The sequence below is a fragment of the Myotis yumanensis genome, unplaced genomic scaffold (assembly GCF_028538775.1).
Source record: "Myotis yumanensis isolate MYYU_CA2020_CCGP unplaced genomic scaffold, mMyoYum1.0.hap1 SCAF_12, whole genome shotgun sequence".
NCBI lineage: Eukaryota > Metazoa > Chordata > Mammalia > Chiroptera > Vespertilionidae > Myotis > Myotis yumanensis.
This window is the reverse complement of record NW_027223763.1, coordinates 47,267,665-47,291,187: the sequence shown is the minus strand read 5'-3', so window position 1 is coordinate 47,291,187 and position 23,523 is coordinate 47,267,665. Positions and strand designations below refer to the sequence as shown.

General features: G+C 42.3%; 1 pseudogene; it reads left to right on the top strand.

Moving 5' to 3' along the window:
- The first annotated feature begins 12,400 nt into the window (after positions 1-12,400).
- LOC139020532 (small nuclear ribonucleoprotein-associated protein B' pseudogene) lies at positions 12,401-13,351 on the top strand (annotated as a pseudogene).
- Positions 13,352-23,523: the final 10,172 nt, after the last annotated feature.

Sequence of the window (23,523 nt, the reverse complement as noted above, 5' to 3'; positions counted from 1 at the left end):
AACCTTGTTCTATGCCACTTACACACTTTTTGGCATCAGAAGTAAGTTCCTAAATGACGCTGCTCTGAGCCCATTTCTTCTTCCAGTGGGAAGGTAAGTACATAGATTATCTGGCACAGTCCTTGGCATCTGTAAAGTACTTGTTAATGAGTAGCTTTCATATTTTTAAAAAATATTTTTATTGATTTTAGAGAGGAAGGGAGAGGGATAGAGAGAGAGAAATATCAATGATGAGAGAGAATAATTGATTGGCTGCCTCCTGCACGTCCCCTTCTGGTGATCGAGCCCGCAACCTAGGCATGTGTCCTTGGCTGGAATCGAACCTGGGACCCTTCAGTCCACAGGCTGATGCTCTATCCACTGAGCCAAACCGGCTAGGGCAGCTATCATATTTTTAAAGTGACTGATCCTGCACCAGAGTGGCATGATCATTTGTGAGGTGACCACAGCAAGAATCATGGTTCTGAAATCAGCACATGGAAGCAGGAAGAAAATGAGGTATCCTCGAATGCAAGAAAGTCACAAAATCTTCTAGAGGATGGTGCTTGCAAAGGCCTGTCTTTATCTTAAGCTCAGAGCAACCTGGAGTACACACATATGCCTCTTTGGCATCTGCCTGGAACCATCAGAAAAGGTAAAATCACCTTTAGAGGCAAATGAGAGGACCTACCTCCTTTGCTGGGTCCTCTGCTGCAAAGACTCCACTCTGACCAGCATCCACTCTGACTACCTTCCAGCCATGTCCCTCCCTACAGAGCAAGGAGCTCATGTGACCAAAGACATGTCTTTACCCAAAACCTATGCTCCTACTTGCAGACACAGTCCAGGTATCTGGAACCTCAGCTTCGTGTCCAAAGGGCCCTATGCTGCTTCCAGGGCCAGCAGAGGCCCCTCAAGCCCATTCTTCCAATAGTGGGTCAGGTCTCCTCCTGGGCACATCCCTGGGCCTGAGGGTGGCCAAGGAGTGGCTATTTGTGGGATTGTGGATAAAGACTGAGCTCCTCACATGTGAACATGAAGCCTCTACATGGCTGAAGATGGAACCAGGGATTTGAAGGGAATGGTAGTGGGTCATAGGCAAGGCCAGGGACTGGCTCTCCTGGTGTCACCATGTTCTGGCCAAGAAATCCAAGGAGCTTCTGATCATCCTAAATCAATAGTGGCCTCCCAGGCTGTTATGAAAGTATATTTGTTAAGAAAAGGGGAGAGAATATACCTTATGTAACAGTTTTCTCAGCTTCCTTTGGAATATTTATTTAGATCTCTGAGTTTGTGGACCATCTTCTGTAGTCTTGCCCCAGGCTCTGTTACAGGCAGTCCCCAGCGGATTCTTAGAGCCTGGAATGGGTAGACCCCCAAAGTAACAGAGAGGAGGTGTGCAGAGGAGATCCTAAAGTCCATGAAAGCTCTTGCAGGCGTGTCACAACATCAGGACTCAACAAACACCTTGACAGTTGCCAGACAACAAATGGTGTACAATGCAAACATTTGTTGTACTCTGATACTTTTCAAAACAAAATAATGCATTGTTATTTCTAATCTTAAGAGCTTCCTGATTTGTCTGTGCTCTTCAGTCCACAGTGAACATCTGTAGACCATGTCCCCGGTACAGAGAACATCTGTACAACTCAGGTCTTTTGTGTTGCCTGAGTATATAGCGTGACCCATTTACTACAGAACTGCTTTATGGAATGCCCCTTACATCTGCATGGCACATTAAGCTAACAGTCTCCCCAGGGAACTGTGGGCACATCTGTGTAGCTGAACCACACAGCTGGGTCTCCTGTCATCAACCCCAAATCATCTTCTTTCTTCTCCCTTGCATGTACCCTGTGCTCACTTATGCTTAGACTTTCAAAAGTCCATTATCCTCTCCCCAGAAAGCATTACTGCCTGAGGCCAAGGGCCCATGATGGAAGAGGCCCATTTGTGATCTAGCCCCTATGGCTGCCTGAGGACTCTCATCACTGACCACTATCCCATCTGGGTGTCTGCCTTGATATTACAGAGGAACTGAAGATGCAGAATCACTGCCTTATCCAAGGTAACAGCTAGGAAGTGAGACAACCAGAACAAGAAGTCTGGGAACTTCTATTTCCTCTACAATTACTTCTTTTTCTTTATCCCCACATCTTCTAGGGTCTTAATCCCTATCAAAACCTAAGTTGGCCTGTGCTGAGTTATTAGTAGGTAGACTTGCTCACAGCCCATGCTGGAGCCAAAGCTGCCATGGAAATCCTAGGCTCTTGCTTTGTTTTCCTGTCTGCAGTAGATTTCAGGCTGCCTTGCTGGGCTCTTAACTACCTTACCTGAAATCAGTGCTATTCCAGCTGTGTAAAAACACATATGATGGAGGTGGAGTACTGAGGTTTGAAGAGCACTGGTCTAAAAGTTTTAAGACAGTCCTCAGTCTCTTCCAGCTGGGTGACTATGGCCTTGCCCTCCAAAGTAAGATGGCCTCATAATCCACCCTGTCTTCACCACTTCATCAAATTACTTGACCACTCTGAACCTCAGTTTCGTCATCTTTTCAATGAGGATCATATTAAATGACAGTGTTCGTGGGGATTTGTGTGTCTGTCACATGGCTGGCCCATAATAAATGTCTGTTTCCCTTCCCCACCTATAAAATCAAATTGTTGAAGCATATGATCTGTGCAGCTCTGACATGCTTTTGTGCCGTCATTTGGCTTCCTACCCCAACATTTTCTCCAGGAGCCATGAATGATACCCTTCTTGGGTCATTCCCTCCTCAGCCCAGCTGTGTTCTCTGTAAAGTTTGCTATGAAACTGTTGTCTCTCACCTTCCCAGCTAGGAAGGGCTTTGCAGCCAGAGTCAGCCCACTTGGCCATTGGTGCTATTAATGATTCACTGAGAAGATGGATCTTGGAAGAGACCCATTACAAGATCACCTTCTCCGCTGCCTGAGAGAGCTTCCAGGAAAGCTCTGAAGCCAGTGGGACAACAGAGATCACACAGGCAGGGGAGCCTTCACTAGGCGCCTTTCTCTGCTTTACTACCCCTGGGCTGCAAGCTCAGGACTGGTGCAGAGAGGAGGGGACTGGGGGTGAAGTCAACCTGTCATATGGTGAAAGGACAGTTCTGCATAGCCAGATGGAAAGCAGCAACTCTCTTGTTTGTAAGCAACAAAAGCCAACCTCGGTGTGCTAAAATAGTGAAGAGAAAGTTATTGAAAAGACACGGGACAAATGTAAGGATATATCGGGAATGGAACTGAAATGCTAACCCAGCTCTCTTTCATTTCTGCTCATTTTGGCCTGGCTGTTCTATTCTTCCATCTCTGCACACCTACTGTCTCTGGTTCATAAAACTGGCAAATGATGCCCATCCCACATGATTTACCAGCATAGAGAAAACAGCCAGTCTCTTTCTGCACATAGATAAATAGATGGATAGAAATGTATACATAGATCTAGATGCAGACGTAGGTAATTCTGTCTTATCAATCTAGATTTCAGATTCTCAAGAGATTCTGAGGTACCCCATGGTACCTTAGTTACCCATCCCTGGTCTTATCAATTATTCCTGTCACTTTGTATATTATTTAACTGGGACAGTCCTACATGAGGGCACAGGGTTAAAGGGGAATTTCTATGATCCTGGCATATACTCTAAAAGGTGTGCATGGCAGCCTAACAAGTTGGGTGACTCTGAAAGCCAGGATCTTAACACCAAAAAGAGCTTAATAGTTCTAGGATTACCATCAACCAGTAGCAAAGGGATAGTAGCAAACCTCAGTGTTCTTCAAACCTCCGTACTCCACCTCTATCTTGAACCAGAGCCAAGAGTATGCTTATCAAAACTGGACTTGACTGAGTTCTGCCAGGCAGACCTGCTTCTCCCAATGTTCCTCAGTACTTAGTTCTCCCCCTCAAAAATAAATAAAACTGCTTTAAGAAAAAAGATTAGGGAGACAGGTTTTGAGAAAGAGAAGTGAAATTTGGTGCTGGTTGATTGGCCTGTTTACATTCTCTATTATGTTTTCTGTCAAAATATAGTTTAGAGTGGTTTTATCATTGGACTTAAGGATGAAGTATTGGGTTTTGCTGGTGTTCCCTTTCCCTCAGTGGGATTAGAGATGGTGTGGCAATTCCATTCCACTGATGGGGTAACATTCAAAAGAAAAAAAATACAAACAATAGAGTGAGGGCTCACTAGGCTTCCCTTCTCACTGCAATTTGTAGAGTAATTTAAGTTTTTCTTTATTCCTCCAATACAAATCAGGTAACCCTTTGACAAATGTTCTCCTCTCCATTCACTAGCTTTATAATTGCTATTTAAAAGTTGGTAACAAGTTGTGTGTGTGTGTGTGTGTGTGTGTGTGTGTGTGTGTGTTGGTGGGGACTCAGGGGAGAGGTTTTAATGGGGAAAACGTTTCTTACTGATTTACTTCTCAAAATGTGTGTGGTGCACATATGTGATGGGGGAGGAAATACAAGTAAATACAATCTGGGGTATTTCTATGAACCATTATACTTTACACAAATGCAGGCACAAACTACAAGGGGTTTGATCAAGCATTTCCAGGTAGTTAGAACCCCAGAGGGATGTCCTAAAGTTGGAATGAGATGTTGACAAGTGTTAATGTGCATTTGAATTATGGAAGGATCTTGATAAAACACACGTTCTGATTCAGTAGGTCTGAAGAAGGGCCTGAGATTCTGCATTTCTAACAAACTCCCAGTGATGTGATGCTGCTGATGTGGGACCACACTTTGAGAAGCAAATGCACCTAAATCAAGAAGTGGACATTGCCATATAGACCAACCTGATTAGTTGTAAAGACACTGACCAAACCCACATGCAGGCTATTCCCTTGCACACCCTGGTAAAGGTCATCACTCGCTTAGAAAGAGGCGAGTGGAGGCTTCAATTCACCCCCTTTATATTTCTTGCCACCTGCCTATTTCATTATTGGACATACTACCTACAAATTCAAAATTTTCTGAAATTTTGGTTAAAACTCTTTTAGCAGTAGGTTACAAATCTCTTCATTTTTGCTTGCATACACAACAAAATTTGTTTAGCAATTTGCTAGAGATGTGCAAATAGATGGACATTTCCCCCCTCAGAAGGGAGGATAAATTCTACTTAATGGGAAGTTAGCCAGTTTCTGACATATTGCAGAGTTTATTTCTTCACATCTTCCAATATCCACGATACTCAATATCCTTAGCAGTCTGCACCCATTCCATTGACTTAGTTTATCCATGTCTGTGTTGTTTTCTTTTTGGTTTATACAAAGAGGTGCCCTTCACCAAAGCATGAAACCAAAGCAAAGAGATAAGTGAGGCACAAGAGACCCCTTCTAGTGTTTGTCTTTCTCTGAAGTTTGCCCCAACACATTTGCCTTCCTAACTCTGGCTACTATTTCCAAAGAATAGATTATGCTGCCACAGGCCTAGGGGCAGGTCCTTGAGGAGGACACATCAATGCTTATTATAGTTATCTAATGATGTCTCCACTATCTTATAAGCTCCTCAGAGAGAGTTTATGACTTATTGCTATATCTTCTGAGTATGTCAGAGTATTTGATACAGAATAGGTACTCAGTAGACTTTGTTGAATTAAATTGCAAGTTAATGAAAAAAAATATTTCCAAGCTCTTTGGAGAAAGTGGGAATCATGGCTTCTAGAGTAAGAATGGGGCAGGGACAATTCTTGAATACAGAGCTGTGAGAGAAGGTCACTTATACAGGGGACTGGTGTGTACAATGTGAGTGGGTATCAGGAAAGCCAGGTAAACAGGAGACAGATCCTCAGGGCCTATGGAACTCCCCCTAACCTCAGACTAAATAGTTTCTAATACATCCTATGAGATCTGGAGATGCATAAAAATGTGATACTGTTTGGGTTATAGACAGAACATTGGCAGCAAAATAAAGGGTAGATTAGAGTAGAGTGAGACAAGAGGCAGGAATTTAGTAGTCCTTGAAGGGTTGTTGGACTCAGGGCAGGTGGGCAAATGTACCTGAGTTTCTGGTACCATCTGAGGGCTGTCCAAAGATGTTCAGTAATTTTTCTGGAATTTGAGAACACATTGGATTATATTTGAAAAACAATAAAAATGGGTCTCTCCTCCAAAGATATGAGAAATTTATTTTGCATTAAAAGCCCGTAAGTTTATTTAAGATTTTGGGGTGGTCATTTTGGCAAGGTGAATTCCCCATCAGCCTGCTTGATTTCACTTCCTGCCTTTCATGAAATATATGTATAGAGAAAGTATGAGACTCCCCACTGGGTTCTGCATTCATGTGCATCTGCTGTCCAATTCACAGCTTGTGAAGGAGGTGTTAATTAGTTGGCAGAAGCACCTGAACAGAGAGTTCTGGGTTGGCTGAGGGGGTGGGAAGGTCTCTGGCATTTCCTTATTCACCAAGGCAGGAAAAAACGAAGTAAGGAAACTCACATTGCTGTCCAAAATGGCAACCTCCAAGCCAAGGCAGGTACTTCTTTTCTAAAAAGAGAGTCTATTTCAGGGTTTGTGTGATTAATATCAAATTAATAACACATGCTCATAAGAATTTAACTTTTTCATATACTGTTCTCTAACTTTTAAAGATCTTTCAGAGAAATATGAGGGGTTTTTTTGTTTGTTTTTTGCTGTTGGGTAAAATTAACCTTGAAGAAGGAATAGATGAATTGCCACCAGAGAAAGAGCAGAGAACATGTCTTTCGAGAGAGGGCAGTGATTCAGAGCCAGGAGAGTCTCTGAGGTGGAGGATGGAGAAGGGAAGTCACAAATTCAGGTGGAGCAGAAAGGACTTTTCATTTGTGGTCAATAAAAACAAATTGGCTGAGTAGAAGTAGGTCCTTCCAGACCAAAATTTGTTGGGGGTTGGGGGTTGTTGTGGAGAATAAGACTAAATAACAATAAACACTTGCTTTCTTCAATTTTTATGTCAAGAAAGCTTATCAGAAACTCTAACTCAACATGAACAAACAGTGGATTAAATAAAATGAAAACAGAGTAACTGGATGTCATCTAGTAAAATATGTTCATTTTAGAGGTGGCACACCTGAAGTGCAGGGAAGGAAAACAACTTTCTAAAGATATTAATGGATGTTCCAGTGTGGCAGAAGACATTGTGTAAAAATTAAGAGGTGCTCAGATTACACATATAAAGAATATATAGAGAGAGACCTCTAACTTTCCACTCTGAAAAGTGCCACTGAAACTTAATGCACTGAAGCAAGGTAAAAAGGGAAAAGCAGCATAAACTGAGCCTCTAGCACCCTCAGCAAACACTCTTTAGGCTACCAAGGTACAAGTTACCTGAACAAAAACAGAAGACCCTTTTCATCCTAGTGCAGAATGGCCATCCCTGGCTCTTGGTGAAGCTGAAGTATCTAAATAAGAGAAAGACAGAGTGGAGGAAATTCAATGAGGAAGACAAATGAGGGTGGGGCCTTCTGTAAGATCAGAGAACTCTAAGCTCTCCAAAGGAAGCCTTCAGCAAGTTCTAATTAGCCACCAGAAGACAGAGCACAATGACTTCCGGACACACCCCAGGGAGAGAAGAATTCCTGAGATACATAATTAGGAGCAATTAGCAAGGGCTAGAGGGGAGTCTGATAGAATATGGACCAGGTTTGATTGGGTGATACTTCCCTAGAGAATTGTGGGAGGTGGCTGCTGAGGGCTGTTCTCAACTGATTTTACCATGGGCTCTGTGCTCAAACACTTGAGGACAGAGATTGGAAAATTAAAAGGGGTTTTCTTAGTAAAATGTACCAAATCTTTTCTCTGTAAACTGTTTCAAAGCTTTGGTTTTTAAGCTGGTCTGACACATAGTACATTTTTTTCAATAATGTTTACTAATAAGGAAATAAAGTAAAATGAAATGGTGAAGGAAATTTATGTATTTCTTGTCAGTCTTCATCACCTATACATATGAGCTGTAAGGGTATTGGCAGAAGTAGATCAGGCTACCTTTAGTTACAGATAAGGCCCTTTTGTTGTCTTGCACTAGCTAGCCCCAAAGAACCCATTAAACCCAGCGAAGGGAAACCAAGGTATTTCCATTGCTTGAGGACCCATTATGTATAATTAAAAGATAGTGGAGCTATATAGGTCTCAGACCTCCATAGCCGATGTGGGCAAGATTTGTATTGGAGAGGGTTAGTTCAAATCCAGGATTCACTACTTACTAGCTGTGTAACCTCAACAAAGCAATTTGATCTATAAAGCCAGACTTAATACAGGTTGTTGTAGGAATTAACACATTTCGTACCGCTCAGTTTTCTCGTGTTTCATGCGCCATCTGTTAAGGACCGCTCACGAGTGTTCTCGTTTTTCACGCCCATGGAAAAAGGAGCAAATCTAGATACTTATGTAAATTCTGTTTGGTCCCTCTTCATAGAGGAAAATGTTTTACGCAGTACCATACGTTAAAAAAGTACTAGGAACTTTAATTGTTTAACTGTTTTTGTAAATAAAAATGTTATATTGAAAAATAACACCTAAAGTGCATTATGATGATTTAAATAATGTGCAGTTTGCCCCAAAACGTGCGGTCCCTGGCATGTCTTAGAGATTTCTATTCGGTATGCAATGTGTTAATAAGAGTGTATCCCCAATAGGCTATAGTGAAAAACCTGAAGCAGCCAGCTAATACATTAATTTACCCAAATGTGTGTTTTGGAGTCATTTTTAACCTGGGAAGACTCACCAGAAAACTTTAGTGCTCAAAATTAGACATCCTAAACCTGGAAGATTTATTGGGATTTTTTTTACAGCCAAGGTGGGCATTTGGCAATGCCCAGTTTTAAAGATTTTTGAGTTAAGATTATTGTGGCTAGGCTCTGTGGTGTCAAACTTTGAGGCCATGCACCCATATTTTGGAATATTCCTAATTTAGATCTTTTCCATTTTTTCTTGATTGTAGTAAAATACGCATACTGTATTATAAAAGTTACCATTTTAACCATTTCGAAGTGTTTAGTTCTGTAGCATTAAGCACATGCACATTGTTGTGTAACCATCACCACTATCCATCACCTGAACTTTTCATCTCCCCCAACTGAACCACTGTGACCTTTAAACAATAGCTCTCGTTCTCCCCTCCTCAGCCCCTGCCAATATCATTCTATTTTCTTCTTTTAAAAAATTGTTTAAAGTATTACATATAGTATTACATGTTTCCTTTTTCCCCCATTGAACTCCCCCCAGCCACCCCCACCCCCTGGCACATGCCCTCACCCTTCTAATGTCTGTGTCCATTGGTTATGCTTATATGCATGCATCTAAGTCCTTTGGTTGATCTCTTACCCCTCTTTCTCCCACCCCCCGCCTTCCCACTGAAGTTTGACAGTCTCTTCAATGTTTCTCTGTCTCTGGATCTATTTTTGTTCATCAGTTTATGTTGTTCATTATATTCCACAAATGAGTGAGGTCATGTGATATTTATCTTTCTCTGACTGGCTTATTTCGCTTAGCATAATGCTCTCCAGGTCCATCCATGCTGTTGAGGATGGTAAGAGTTCTTTCTTTTTTACAGCAGCGTGGTATTTCATCGTGTAGATGTACCACAGTTTTCTAATCCACTCATCTACTGATGGGCACTTAGGTTGTTTTCAAATCTTAGCTATTGTAAATTGTGCTGCTATGAACATAAGGGTGCATATGTCCTTTCTGATTGGTATTTCTGGTTTCTTGGGGTATATTCCTAGAAGTGGGATTACTGGGTAAAATGGGAATTCCATTTTTAATTTTTTGAGGAAACTCCATACTGTTTTCCACAGTGGCTGCACCATTCTGCCTTCCTACCAGCAGTGAACGAGGGTTCCTTTTTCTCTACATCCTCACCAGCACTTGTCATTTGTTAATTTGTTGATGATAGGAATTCTGACAAGTGTGAGATGCTATCTCATTGTCGTATTGATTTGCATCGGCCAAGCCAGTAGAGGGGGGCAATTGGGGGTGACCAGGCTGGCAGGGGGGGAAGTAATAGGTGACCAGGCTGGCGGGGGGGGGGGCAGTTAGGGGTGAACAGGCAGGTGGGGCAGGGGGTACAGTTGGGGGTGACCAGGCTGGCAGTGGAGCAGTTGGGGGGCGATTAGGCTGGCAGGGGGGGCAGTGAGGGGTGACTAGGCTGGCGGGGATGGCAGTTGGGGGAAACCTGGCCAGCAAGGGGGGGAAGTTAGGGGTGGCCAGGTTGGCAAGGGGGGCAGTAAGGGGTGATCATGCCAGCAGGGGGAGGGGCAGTTAGGAGCAACCATGCCGGCAGGAAGGGGGTAGTTGTGGGTGACCTGGCCAGCAGCGGGGGGCAGTTAGGGGCTACCAGGCTGGCAGGGGGGGCAGTTAGGGGCAATCAGGCTGGCACGCAGAGGCAGTTAGGGGCGATCAGGCCAGCGGGGGGCGGGGGGGAGTGACAGGAGTGACCAGGCAGGCAGGTAGGTGAGCGATTAGGAGCCAGCAGTCGAGGATTGTGAAAGGGATGTCCAACTGCTGGTTTAGGCCCGATCTCCGGGATCAGGCCTAAACCAGTAGTGGGACATCCCCCAAGGGATCCTGGATTGGAGTGGGTGCAGGCTGGGCTGAGGGGACTACCTGACCCATGCACGAATTTTGTGCACCAGGCCTCTAGTCAGATATAATATTGGAAAATATGTTCTCCCATGCATGGCTTTCTTGTTTTGTTGATGGTTTCTTTTGCTGTGCAGAAGCTTTTTATTTTGATGTCTTATTTATTTATTTTCTCCTAAGTTTCCATTGCCCTAGGACAGTGGTTCTCAACCTTCCTAATGCCGCGACCCTTTAATACAGTTCCTCATGTTGTGGTGACCCCCAATTTCATTGTTACAAATTGAACATAATTAAAGCATAGTGATTAATCACAAAAACAATATGTAATTATATATGTGTTTTCCGATGGTTTTAGGCAACCCCTGTGAAAGGGTCGTTTGACCCCCAAAGGGGTTGCGACTCACAGGTTGAGAACCGCTGCCCTAGGAGTTGTATCGGTAAAGATATTGCTATGACATATGTCTGATATTTTGCTACCTATGGACTCTTCTAAGATTTTTATGATTTCCCAACTTACATTTAAGTCCTTTATCCATTTTGAGTTTATTTTTGTGTATGGTGTAAGTTGTGTTTCTATCATTGCTTTTACTAACAGGAAGCTTAGATTCAAATTTGTTACTCATCTATAACAAAAGGCCTGGAAATATATAACCTGAATTTTGTGTATTAAACTCTCCTCTGGCTTTGTCCTATGCTTCCTACCATAATTTCCTCTTTTCCATGATATTCTCACTTTTCCCTCCTTGCCATTGTGTGTTTGTGTAAATCAGAGAGATACTTTTTAAAACTTTTATCTTTTAATTGGTTTTATAGAGAGGAAGGGAGAAAGAGATAGACAGAGCCAGAGAGAGAAAAACATCCATGTGAGAGAAAAACATCAGTTGGCTACTCCATGCACCCCGACTTAGAATCAGACCCTAAACCTAGGTATGTGCCCTGATCAGGAATCAAACCTACCACCTTTTGGTGTGGAATGATGCTCCAACCAACTGAGCTACACAGGCCAGAATGAGAGAGAGATTTTAAAACAAGAAAGTATCATTCAAGACTTTTGGTTGCAAATAATAGAAAGCCCCTCTAATTAGTTTCACCATAAATTAATTTAAAACAGAATTCATGGGGAAGGCTATTATCACACAAAATTATTGGGAAGTTTGGCACTCAGTATCCCAGAGATGCTGGGCTATGGGCACTACGGGCAGGCCCATGCCCAGGAACAGCAGTGGGGTAATACACTCCTGGAGGGAGGGAGAGGAGAAGGGAAAGGAAAGGAAAGATAAGGAAAGGAAGGGGAGAATAAAGGAAGGGAGGGGAAGCAAAAGAGAAGAACCAGTCCAAAAGAGAGCAAGAGTTCTGTGGAAGCTACAAGGAAGAGAGCACTTTCAACTCCAGTGCTTCTTCCATAAGAAGACCAGCTACATGGCAGTCCTCTGATCTGTTTGGGCTCTGGCATGGCTTGGCAAACCTCAAACTCTTTGTCCCTTTCCGAAATCACACCCACTTTTGATTTTCTGAAGGTCAGGCTTCACGGAAGATTGCACATTTGAAATAGATGAGAACGTTTTCACTTTAGGTCCCCACCCCACATTGGGGAAACCACCTCAAACACCTGCACCTGACAAGTCCTCTTTTCCTGGCTCTCTCTCCAGTATGAGCTCCTCCTTTTTTTGACCCTCACACAGAGCTCACTTGGGTAAACTTTGCTTCCAACTTTGTAAAACGAAAGCCCCATGGTGAATAGAACCATACGCCTTAGAATGCAGTTTACAGATCATCTATTGCTGCCTGAGCATATACGCCTCCACACACAGATATCAGGTGCCTTTGAAAAAGTCTTCAACTCGCCGGTAGTAGCGGCGGGAAGCAGGCTGCAGGAGGGCCAGGCCTCGGCGCAGGCGAATCCGGCGGGAATAGGAGCCATCAGAACCGCCACCATGACTGTGGGCAAGAGCAGCAAGATGCTGCAGCACATCGACTACAGGATGAGGTGCATCCTGCAAGACGGTCGTATCTTCATTGGCACCTTCAAGGCTTTCGACAAGCATATGAATTTGATCCTATGCGATTGTGATGAATTCAGGAAGATCAAGCCAAAGAACTCAAAACAAGCAGAAAGAGAAGAGAAGCGAGTTCTCGGACTGGTGCTACTTCAAGGGGAGAACCTGGTCTCAATGACAGTAGAGGGACCTCTTCCCAAAGATACTGGCATTGCCTGAGTGCCACTTGCTGGAGCTGCTGGGGGCCCGGGGATCGGCAGGGCTGCTGGCAGAGGAATCCCAGCTGGTGTTCCCATGCCCCAGGCCCCCACAGGACTTGCTGGGCCAGTTCGTGGGGTTGGTGGACCATCCCAACAGGTGATGACCCCACAAGCAAGAGGCACTGTTGCAGCTGCTGCCACAGCTAGTATTGCAAGGGCCCCAACCCAGTACCCATCGGGCCGTGCAGGTCCTCCCCCATCTATGGGCCGAGGGGCACCCCCTCCAGGCAAGATGGGCCCACCTCCTGGTATGAGGCCTCCCATGGGTCCCCCAATGGGAATCCCCCCCTGGACGAGGAACTCCAATGGGCATGCCCCCTCCAGAATGCGGCCCCCTCCACCAGGAATGCGAGGGCCCCCTCCCCTAGGAATGCACCCACCAAGGCCCTAGACTCCTCTTGGCCCTCCTCAGCTCCCTGCCTGTTTCCTGAAAGCCTGTACATAGTCCTTTTGTTTCTTTGTGCCTGAGAAACAGCATTTCTTAATAAACTCTTAATAGGATATTAAAAAAAAAAAAGAAAGAAAAAGTCTTCAACTCTATGAAGAGCTGTCCTTTAGAAGAGTTCTAGTAAATACAAATTTCTCCATCCTACTATACATCAAAAGCTTCAGCTCCTCATTCATTGGGCTGGAAATTTCACTCTGCCCTGGTTTAGTTGAAGGAAACTCATCTGGAGCCAAAATGTCTAAAAAGTTTCAGATATATCCATGGTCTGACTCAGATATAGTTCCATATCTAAAGCTTCTGACCAGGCTTCTTGATTTTCTCCACAATCCAAAGAAAGTATGTTCTCACAATGGGAGGTTCTATGTGACACCAGAGGAAAAGAAAATAAGTCAAAATGTGTCAGTCTTGTTCACAAGCGTGAGTTTCCTGACCAGAGGATGGAAGATTCATTCCCTTTTGGAGGTGAACACAGAATATTCTCTTTGCAGAGTGGGGATGGCCACATTAAATCTGCACAGCTTGACATTAGCACTTCCACTTCCTTGCTCACCAAGTAACCTTCAAATTAAATCTTAATTTTCCATCCAGATGTACATTCTAGGGAAGGATACACAGACATGCTGACATGAATGTCTGGGTAATCCCTTCCTGGTTCTAAATCATGTTATAAAAAAACCTATTGGTCTAAGGGCAATAACCCTTTGATCTGGGCCCACTTGGCTATGATTGCACTGAGGCGATCACATTTCCAAATCTGTAATGCTGAGCATCCAACCATGAGGCTCAGAGCCCATTCATCTACTCACTCTCCTCCCCGCCCCAGGAGGTCCTGTGGAAGTAGCTGACAGGATTCTTGACTAATTACAATACCATTTAGTGAGTACTTCCTATATGATAGGCACTATTCTACATAACCTTTTGTAACAGGGAAAATTAATGAATTTAATCCTCACAACATTCCTAAGAGGTACATACTGTAACACCATTTAACAGATGTGAAAACTGAGGCACAAAGAAGTTAAAACGCTTGCCCAAGTGATAGAGGCAGGATTCAATCCCAGGCCGTCTGACTCCCGAGCTTGCCCTCTAAAGTGTTATGCTACAGTGCCTCCAGGGTTTGATGACATTTACATCGTTGCCTACAACTGTTATATTTTGGAAAGACTATAAAAACACATCTGGAAATTGTTCATCTGAAGTCATATGTCTAGTGACTTAGTGTTGCTTTGATTTGGAAAACAAAGCAAAACAGACGGGAAAGGAAAAAAAACACCCAACACATGTGGTACATGCCAGGTGGTTCTGCAAACTGTCCCAAAGTCATGTCTACAGCGTGGGAACTGACCAAGGAGACTGAGCCAGAAATCCACATGGATGTGAAAGGATTATTCCAGGGCAAACGCTCCTCTTTAATCGGTTTATCTTTCTAGACTTCTGCCTCAGCACTCAGAACTCCTCACCAGCTCTTTATGATACTTTCATTGATGGGTAGCACACGTTGTGAGGACTGCATATCAAGCCACAAACAAAAGGAAAGAGGACATCATGCTGGACCCTTCAGCCAGGATGTCCTTCCTCAGCTGTCCTATGTTCATTGTATGTCAGGCAACCTAACTTGCTAATAGGCAATGCTTTTTACTCTGACTTTCTCCATTCAGACACATCAACAGGATTTATAGCACAAACTGAAGTCTAGTTGTTTGTGCCCCTTCTTTCTTTGATTTTCTATAGCTAAAGCAGGAGCATCTATGAATTTAGAGTTAGAGCATGATGGATTCCCACCAGCTCCGCTCTCACAACTGAAGCCCAGACCATACGCAAATCATGGTGAGCCCCAGTTGGGATATCCCCTTCAACACTAAGTCATTTCTCTGAAGGGAACTTGACAAAAACCAAACCATTCAATTAGAGACTCTCTACTAGAGTCACCCAGGGTCAACATTTTGTCTCATACTGCCCGAGACATCACCAAATCCCAGTACACACTCTTTTCCACTAAGTCTCTCTTTCAGTGTCTGTACATTTAATCGTACCCTTTGTGGTATTGGAATGTAGGATTTCTATAACTAGAATCTGTTTTCATAAATAATAAATAGTGCTAGAAATATTTACTATAAACTAGAAAGAAGACATTCTACAAGGTAACTTGCTTCCTTTCTGAGCAGCTGCATCTGAGAATAAAGTCTGGCACTGCCTGGAGCTTGGCCCCAGTTTCTGCTTCACAAGCCTCTCTCACCCTGATCTCTAGTTAGAGTCCAGCCTCTTTGACACATTGAGCTGGTCTTGATCCCTCTGCCTGACCACACCTCGGCCTGCTGGATCTTCCTAATCTGTGACCAAACCCTTGTTCCTGACTCTGTGGCTGCCCAGAATCTTCTTGTTATTTGGTGACCTCCCTCAACTTTAGCTGCCAGTGATCCTTCCACCTCTAGCTGCTGCTGACCCAGACTCTTGGGAAATGTGAGACTCTCTGCCTTTTTCTCTCCCACTGACTACACTTGTGGAGTGACTCATTAATTTTCACTTCAGCCTCTCAGTACTAGAGGCAAAAACTCACGTAAGCCCTGGCTGGTTTGACTCAGTGGATAGAGTGTCGGCCTGGGGACTGAAGGGTCCCAGGTTTGATTCCAGTCAAGGGCACATGCCCAGGTTGCCGACTTGGTCCCCAGTGGGGGGCGTGCAGGAGGCAGCCAATCAATGATGCTCTCTCATCATTGATGTTTCTATCTCTTTCCCTCTCTTTTCCTCTCTAGAATCAGTAATAAATATATAATTTTTAAAAACTCCCTTAAGTAACAGGGACAAGCCCTTCCCCCTCCTCTAAACAGCTGGGACCCTTACCTCTATGGCTGATTTAGCAGCTAATCTGTGGGGCTCAAAAATACATTCATTGAGAGGAGAACCAAGATGGTGGCATAGGTAAGTGCCTGTACTTGCTGCCTCTCACAACCACATCAGTATCACAACTGAATGGCAGAACAACTACCACGCAGAACCGCAGGAAGGCTGGCTGAGTGGAAGTTCCACAACTAGAGAGCTGAAGAAGGTGCATTGAGACTGGTAGGACGTGTGGAGGCACGGAAAGTGCTGGCACCTGGATGTGCTGCTCTTTTAATCAGGAGGGAGATACAAGCTTCCACTTGCTCTAACTCCAGTTCCGGGCGAGACTCTGGGGGACCCAGGCACATACAGGGAGAAATTGAACTGTCTGGCATTGGGACAGGAATGCGATGGCAGCTTTCTCTTAGAGGGGCTCGCAGTGATCATTGTTTTGCCGAGGGGGAGGGGCGGGGGGGGGGACGGGGAGGGTGATGGGGAGGGCGCGGGACGTGGAGAAGCAGGGACTTCTCCTCCGGTTTAGTGCTGACTAGCAGCCATTGCTGTTTGCTCCACCCTGGTGATACCCAGAGACCCCACCCCACCCAATTTACAACCCCACCCAAGCTATGAGCATCTACTTTTGCATATGAATGGCCTGCCCTTTCTCCTAAAACCTGTCAAACTGTAGCTGGGTCAGAAAGCCCAAGAGCTTCCAAAAGAAAGCCCAAAGCCCTGCCAGCCTTGCTTCAGCTGGGTCTCATCTGGGCACTTCCAAACCCCATATAAAGAGGAGGAATCTGCAGATGTCTCTGTAGCTCCTGCTGGGCAGCTCCAGACAGTGGCTGACCTTGCACCTCCCTGGAGACCCAAGAGCCAGTATACCCAGTGGTTAGTGTGAGACCATACCAGATTACAACTCCTCACATCCATGAGCAACACACTCAAGGGGCAGACTTAATGAGCACCAAAGCCCCACTGAAGCAAGTCCTGCCCCATAAGGGTGTCTTCTGTGCAACAGATCTTCCAGTGTAGACATAGCTGGTCATCACAGCCAATTGACCTAGAGGTCAATTCCTCCCAGTGATACCAACAGCAGAAAAGGGTTACCAACAAGAGGACTGTGCAAACAGCCCACAAGGGAGTGCACCAAAAGTGTCCACCTCAGGTGACCAGGGAGGCTGAGCCACTGAGCCCTATAGGACACCAGCCACACAAGGCCACTCTATCAACTCAAGGAGACATAAGCTACTCAGTACATACAAACAAACACAGGGAAGCAGCCAAAATGCGGAGACAAAGAAACATGTCATAAATGAAAGAAATGGATGAAAGCAAAATACTGAATATAGAGTTCAAAACCACCGTTATAAGGTTACTCAAGAATCTTCTAGAAACCTCCGAGATATTTATTGACACCCTCAAGGATATGACAAGGACTAATCAGAAATTAAGCATACACTGACTGAAATAAAGAATAATATGCAGAGATCCAACAGCAAACTAGAGGATCCCAAGAATTAAGTCAAAGATATGAAATACAAAGAAGCAAAAAACATCCACTGGAAAAGCAAAAAGAAAAAAGAATCCAAAAATATGAAGATAGTGTAAGGAGCCTCTGGGACAACTTCAAGCATACCAACATCTGAATTATGGGGGTGCCAGAAGAAGAGAGAGAGAGAGCAAGATATTGAAAACCTATTTGAAGAAATAATGACAGAAAACTTCCCCTACCTGTTGAAAGAAATAGACTTACAAGTCCAGGAAGCACAGAGAACCCCAAACAAGAGGAATCCAAAGAGGACCACACCAATACACATCATAATTAAAATGCCAAGGGCAAAAGACAAGGAGAATATTAAAAGCAGCAAGAGAAAAACGGTTAGTTACCTACAAGGGAGTACCCATAAAAACTGTCAGCTGATTTCTCAACAGAAACTAGGCAGGCCAGAAGGGAGTGGCAAGAAATATTCAAGGTGATGAATAGCAAGAACCTACAACCAAGATTACTTTACCCAGCCAAGCTGTCATTTAGAATTGAAGGTCAGATAAAGAGCTTCACAGATAAGAAAAAGCTAAAGGAGTTCATCACCACCGAACCAGTATATTATATTAAATGCTGAAGGATAATCTTTAAGAAGAGGAAGGATAAGGAAAAGGTAAAGATAAAAATTACGAACAACAAATACATATCAACAAGTGAATCTAAAAATCAAGTGAATAAAAAATCTGATGAACAGAATGAACTGGTGAATACAGTAGAATCAGGGGCATAGAAAGGGAGTGAACTGACAATTTTCGGGAGGAAGCAGGTGAGGGGGGTGCGGGAAGAGATTGGACAAAAATCTTACACCTATGGACAAGGACAGTGAGGGGGGTAAGGGCATGGGGTGGGGAGGGAACCAGGTGGAGAGGAACTATGGGGAGGAAAAAGAGGAACAACTGTAATAATCTGAACAATAAAGGTTTATTTTAAAAATGCATTCATTGAACATTTTGGTGCCTAAAAATAATACATACTTACTGTAAAATTTGCAAAAATATATGAGGATGTTCTTATTCATATCCCCATGAGACAACCACTATTAATAATTTGGTATATGTGTATATATCCCTATATATAACATTTTTATATACATAATTTGAGTTTCTTGAAACTAGTGGAGTTATAGTGTACATATCATTTTAGAACCTTTTTTCCCCACTTAATAACACATCCTAAACATCTTTTCCTATTGGCACATAGGAATCTACCTCATTTTAAAAAGTGTTACAAAATGTTTTCTTGTAGAAATGTACAATTAACAAATTTCTAATGACAAACATCTGGTTTGTTTGCAGTTAATTTGTTATATCAATGGACAGTGAAAACTCTTGGGCATTAATCATTGCTTACTTGGGTGAGTATTTCTTTAGAGCTTAGATTTTTGGACATGGTGAGGCACCTCCATTTCTATTCTATAAAATGAGGATAACTAGAAGATTGTGAGAATTAGATGAGCTAAATTATGTGGTGCATGTGTCATTTTAGCTCTCTAGTATCTACATTGAGGATTCTTCATTTTATGACTCTTGGTTTATAAATCTTGGTTGAGCACAAAGACTTTCTTCCATTAGAAGTACCCCAAATGCCAGGCACTCACCTTCCCAGACTTCTTTGCAGCCAGGCAAAATCATATGAACTAGACTCCACCAATCAGATACATTCACAGTAAACTTTCACTTGGGAGCTACTGAAAAAACAGCCCAGGTCATGGAGCACACTCTCTCTTTTACTAGCCCTGGTGGTTACAGTAAAAGCAAGTTCTCATCAGAGAATCAGCTAGGTTGCAAACTATAGATTGAGTGCATATGGGGCTTCTTCAGTAGAATAGCTCTCAAGCATGGTTTTGGACATTGTTTCTGGCAACTTTAACCTCAAACTTCATTCTTTAGATATCTCGACAATTCAGAATTATGCAAAATCCTATGAATAAAGTCATTTCCTGGTTAAATTAGGCAGGAACATTTTGTGTTGCTCATAATTAGGAAGAGTGTCTACTACAAATGCATAGCTGTAAAATACCATGTGAAGTAAGTGATAGAGCAGATCATTGCTTTTCCTTGCTAACAGCATGGACATAACCCAGTTTCAGCTAAGATGATATAAAGGCTTCTGGGAAAGAGTTTTCATTTCTACCTAATAAGAGAGAGGTATGGGAAGACAATAGTTTTTGGTCAGTGTTCTCCAGCTTTTTCCTTGGGATGCTGTCATGTGAAAATGAGGTGCTTGGAGATCTGGCAGCCATTTTTTCAGCTATGGGAGATGTTGCCCACCCATTGGGGATTAGTTACAAAGCTCAAGAATGTAAAGAGCCTTGGTCCTTGATGACACCACTGAATTTCCAAAATGGACTTGAGTTGCCTACTTCCAGACTATCTGATAGATGAAAAATAATAATGATTTAAGACATTAAAAATCAGGTATTCCATTACTTGCAGCTGAATACACCATAATTCAAGATATTTTAGTATCTTTACCAGTATATCAGCTTTGAGAGGCTAGGCTGAGGATTTTGATGTTTCAGGAACTCAACTATCAGATCCTATCTCCAGTTGTAAAACTATCCCAAAGTATTAATGACATCTAGATATTTTTAATCCATAGAAAACTTATGGATAGTTCAGTTTGCTAGTGTGAGAAGCCTGGTCCCATTGAAGTACTCTTTGGGAGAAGATTAAATCATCCCAAATAGGCATAGATCAAAGTAACCCTATAAACAAACACTGAAGTGTTAGCCAAATAGAACTCCCCGGTACTCAGAATGTCTGGTACTCAGGGTCTCTTAACAAACCCATGGCTGACTTCCAGGTCTTGTGCTCACATCATATGTCTGTCATCTCTACTCTAGACTCTGCTGATCCCAGGGAATATACAAGATGTAACAATTGTTCCACTTGACATTATTCTGCATTCTTTTGCATTCATTGTCTCATTTTAGTCTCAAAAAGCTTGATGAAGTAGGTATTATTTCTTCATTTTACAAACAAGGAAAATAATGTTCAAAGAGATTAAATAATATGCTCAAAGGCACAGATGGTGAGTTGTGGAAAAGCGATTCAAATCAATGCTTTTTCCTCTACCTCAGTGATTATCATAGCTGCCCATCAGAATATCCCAGGGAGCTTTAAAAAATTCTGATGCCTGGATCCCATCCAGAAGGATTCTGATGTAATGGATCTGAAGGGAAGCTTGGACACTGGGCTTTTTAAAATAGTTCTTTTGAGGTCTAATTTACATAACAAACTTACCCATTATAATTGTAAATTTAATTATTTAAAAATATACTTATAGCCGAAACCGGTTTGGCTCAGTGGATAGAGCGTCGGCCTGCGGACTGAAGGGTCCCGGGTTCGATTCCGGTCAAGGGCATGTACCTGGGCTGCGGGCACATCCCCAGTAGGAGATGTGCAGGAGGCAGCTGGTCGATGTTTCTCTCTCATCGATGTTTCTAACTCTCTATCTCGCTCTCCCTTCCTCTCTGTAAAAAATTAATAAAATATATTTAAAAATATATATATATATATATACTTATAGTATTGTGCAGCCATCACCACAGTCTAGTTTTAGAATATTTCTGTCATCTTCAGAAGTTCCCTCTTACTAGTTTGCTGTCAAATCCTTGCTCCTACCTCTGGCCCCAGAGAGCCACTAATTTTTTTTAGTGGCTATGTTTATTGATTTTAGAGAGAGATGAGGGGAGGGAGAGAGAGAGAAACATCTATGTGAGAAAGAAACATCAACCGGTTGCCTCCAGTATGGGGCACCCCAATAGAGGATCAAACCCACAACCTAAGTATATGCCCTGACTGGAAATCAAACTCACAACATTTTGGGTGTATAGGATGATGCTCCAACCGAGTTACCTACCTGTTTTATATCGCTATCAATTTTTTCTTTATGGAAATCCATATGAACAGATTCAAACCACGTGTAGTCTTTTGCATCTGGTTTCTCTCACTTCGCATAATATTGTTGAGGTTATCCATTTTATAGCATTTTTTTAATTAATGAACAATACTCCACTGTATGAATATAACATATTTATCTCTTCAGCATTTGATGGGCATTTGGGTTTTTTCCAGTTTGAGGCTATTATGAATAATGCTGTAGGAACATTTGCATACATACTATTATATAGAAACATGTCTGCATTCATATTAGGTCTATTTCTAGGAGCAGAATTGCTGGGTTATATGGTAAGTTTATATTTAACATTTTAAGAAGCTGCCAAACTGTATTCCAGTGTGTTCTATTTTACATTCCTGACAGCAATGATTGAGGACTCCATTTTTTCTGTATCTTTGCCAACAGTATTGTCAGTGTTTTAAATTATTAATTTGTATATACCTAGTGACTAATGATATTTAATATCTTTTCAAGTGCTTATCAACTGTTTATATATCTTCTTTGTTGAAATATCTACTCAATATATTCCCAATTTTTCCTTGGATTATCTTATTAGCAATTTGTAAGAGTTCTTTATATATTCTAGAAACAAGTTTTATATCAGATATATGATTTGCAAATATTTTCTCCTAGTTTTGACTTTCCTTTTCATTTACTTAGTGTTTTTTACAAAACAGCATAGTATTGGCAGAAAAACAGACACATAGACCAATGGAACAGAATTGAGAGCCCATAAATAAAACCACGTGTATATGGGCAAATAATTTTTGACAAAGGATCCAAAACCACACAATGGAGAAAAGAAAGCCCCATCAATAAATGGTGCTAGGAAAATTGCAAAGCTCTATGCAAAAGAAACTAGATTACAGTTTGTCCCCATGTCTAAAAATTAATTCAAAATAAAATAAATTAATAAATTCAAAGACCTAAATATAAGAGATCTGAAACAATTAACTACATAGAAGAAAGCACAGATACTACTGGTAAACTTATGTACCTTGGTTGTAGAGAACATTTTATGAATTTGACCCCAAAGGTAAGGGAAGTAAAGGCAAAAATAAATGCATGGGACTCTATCAAACCAAAAAGCTTCTGCACAGCAAAAGAAGCTAACAACAAAACAAGAAGGCACCCAACCAAATGGGAGATGATATTTGCAAGCAACAGCTCCGACAAGGGGTTAAAATCCAAAATATATAAAGAACTCGTACAGTTTAACACCAAGCAAACAAGCAGTCCAATTAAAACATGGGCAGAGGACCTGAACAGACACTTCTCCCAAGAAGACATATTAGGTGTACTGCTTAATAATGTGGATTTTTTCAATAGATGGAGTTACACATATGTTGATATATATGTGATTTGATATGTATGCTATTTTGTTGTATTGACAGCAAGCTTCAAAACTCTGTATGTCAAATTTACTGAAGGTGTTAACATAGATATTTTTACACTTAAAAATGTCGAATTTTGTGCCAAATAAAGAGCATTTGTGGGAAGTTTTAATTCATTACTTTATTTTGAAGAAAAGTGCTGCTGAATACTTCGGGAAGTTTATGGTGAACATGCTCCATCTCAAGATACTTGTGAATGCTGGTTTAAATGCTTTAAAAGTGATGATTTCGATGTGAAAGACAAAGACATCGAGGTCAAATGAAAAAGTTTGAGGACCAACAATTACAAGCATGATTGGATGAAGATGCGTGTCAAACTCAAAAACACTTGCAGAAAGATTAAACGTTGCTCAGCAAACAATTTCCGATCATTTACAAGTAATGGGAAAGATTTTAAAGGAAGGAAAATGGGTACCACATCAACTGAACGAAAGACAAATGGAAAACCAAAAAGTCATCAGTAAAATGTTGCTTCAACGGCACAAAAGTCATTTTTGCATTGAATTGTGACTGGCAATGAAAAGTGGTTTTATTTTGAGAATCCCAAATGCACAAAATCATGGGTTGATCCAGGTCAACCATCAACATCGACTGCAAGGCCAAATTGC